This window comes from Gavialis gangeticus, unplaced genomic scaffold, assembly GCF_001723915.1.
Source record: "Gavialis gangeticus isolate Ggan-Ray unplaced genomic scaffold, GavGan_comp1, whole genome shotgun sequence".
In the NCBI taxonomy this organism is placed as follows: Eukaryota; Metazoa; Chordata; order Crocodylia; family Gavialidae; genus Gavialis; species Gavialis gangeticus.
Genome location: NW_017729020.1, coordinates 5,274,117 through 5,276,671, shown reverse-complemented (window position 1 = coordinate 5,276,671; position 2,555 = coordinate 5,274,117).

Below are 2,555 nucleotides of genomic sequence, written 5' to 3'. Positions count from 1 at the left end.
AACTACTTCACAGTTAGGGCGGCTAGGAGCTGGAACCAACTTCCAAGGGAAGTGGTGCTGGCCCCTACCCTGGGGGTCTTTAAGAAGAGGCTGGATGCCTACCTGGCTGGACTCATTTGAGTCCCGTTTTTGTTTTGGGGTTTTGTTGTTCTCCCGCCCTGGTGGGGGGTCGGGCTAGAAGATCTACTAGGTCCCTTCCGACCCTAAATCTATGAAACTATGAAACTATGACATTTCAAGCTACATTTGAACTAGCAGATGATAATATCAGTGTAAATCAGATTTAATCAGAGACAGCAAAGGATGTGTGAATGCAGGGAACGTCCCCATGAGCTCCTGGACTCCATGACAATAACTCTGAGAAAGGAGGTGGAATGGTTCAGGCGACTGACTAGGAAATCAGGAGCCTTTTAACGCGTGATCCCATCCAGTTTATACCTGAAAGTTGTTACCAGCTACTGGCTGTTCAGTGCAGCAGGACCGATTGAGAACAGGAAGATGAGAAAGAGCAATACTTTGGGAAAACCTAAGCTTCCAAAAAGGGAGAGGAAAGAAGAAGAGGCTTTTTCCTTTTCTCCAAAAAGGGAGAGGAAAGAAGAAGAGACAAAAGGCAAATAAAAGGGGGGTTGAGAAAACAAACATATACAATCAAATAAAAAACTGGTCTAGAAAATGAAGATCAGGAACGTTTGTTCTCATAATACAAAACTCAGGAGCATTCATGGGAACTGAAAAGCGTGAAATCCAACAGCATTAAAAGGAAACGCTATGCATGACTGAATCACCGAATTCACCACCAGGAGAGACGGATGCCAAGAACCTAATGCACTGAGACTGGACGTGCATACGCATAAGTTCACTATCCAGCAGCAGAACGGTTCATGTTACACAGGTTGGAAGGGAAATTAGATGTTGTGCTTCAGAGGATGAATCAATCTCTAACTGAGCTTGAGACGAGGTAAAATTGGGAGCAGACTCTCTCCATCAGGGTAATTAATTACTCCTTCCTCTGAAGTATCCAGTCTGGCCCACTGTCAGTCAGGAGTCTCAGGAGAGCGGCCCGGGACTGAGTGCTCTGGGTGCAGGGAAAGTGAGGGTAGACACTGTCTGTGTCTGAACTTCTCTGTGGAGCAAACTGATTCATACAGAAAACACGGAGCAAACACCCAGCCCAACATGACAGATGGGGCAAAGGCAGCACAGCAGCTTGAGAACAGCCAGTGAAGAAGCAGCAGTGGGTTTCGGCAAACACCTGATAGAAACCTGGCAGGTACATCTGGCTGGGAAAAGTTCCACTGAAAATGGGGTTTTCTCACTAGGACTTTCCAAAACCCGAAATGTCTTGTAGAGATAGTTCAGTTGTGTTCAAGTTCTTCTAGACACCACGCAGAGTTCAGCTGCTTGCATGAGCAGAGAACCCATACCCCAGCTCCCTCTGGGAAACACACTGGAGGGGACAAGAAAGCAGACAGGCAGGGACAAATGTTGAAAACAGAGTGACAATAGAGCAGGGAGCTGTGCTGAAGCAAGACCGGACATGGGCAGGAGTGGATTCCTGCCAAAGTTACCGAGCCAGGGCTGGGCATGGAGGAGCTCACTTTCCAGGCCTCATCAGCAACTGGAGGAAGACACAATAATGCTGACCTTGGAGTTAGAAAAGTCCTTTCCTGCATACAGCCCCCAACCCTATATCCTGACATAACCAGCCTTGGGCACCCCATTTCTCTGGGAGATCAGGAGATCAGGGGAGGAGGGATTGGGAAGGGGTAGCCCAGCTGCCCACCCTACACAGCAAATGGGAGGGTAGAAGGGAGGAAGCAGCAAGGCAGGGAGGGATGTGAAGGATTGCAGATGTGACTCCGACTTTCCTTCTTGAGGAGCCAGCACAGGCTTGTCAGCTGGCTGCATCTACATCAGCAGCCCTCAGGCCAGGGTGCAAGCTCAGACAGCTCCCCACAGGGAGGAGGGGATGCAGCTGTCTTTCCCCAGCCCTCTGCATGTCTGGGGAGCTGTGTGCTGCATAAGTGGGCTCTGTTCCTTGCAGCTCAGTTGCCTGAGGTCTCTCTCTCAGCCATAAAGGGGGCAGGAGGGGACATTGCCTTTGGCAGGGGCCATCAGATGTCTCTTCATTATAGGTAGGGGCAGAAGTTACACATAAACTGGTTGAAGTGATCAGAAACTGGTTTAAACCTGTAACAGAACAGAAGCTCAGTGAACATAAACCAGTTTCAAAATGGCTAAAACCGGTTTAAGATAAATCTGGTTGAATGAAGTATCAAACTTAACTGATTTGGGTCAAGCCGGTTTATGAAATGTCTGTCCCAGGCCCCTTCTTTGTTCAAGTTAAATCAGAGTCCCCCAGCATCCCAGCATGCTTTGCAGCCCTGGGCTAGGCTGTGCTGTGCTGTCTGCTCCAGAGAGCTGCACCTCTGCTCCCTACCTGACCAGGGGGTAGGGGGGCAAGCCTGGCTGGGGATGCAGCCCAGCCTACAGGGGGGACTGGCCCCCAGGCAAACCAAGGCTGGGATCTGGGGCAGGGGAGAGGGGTTAAACAC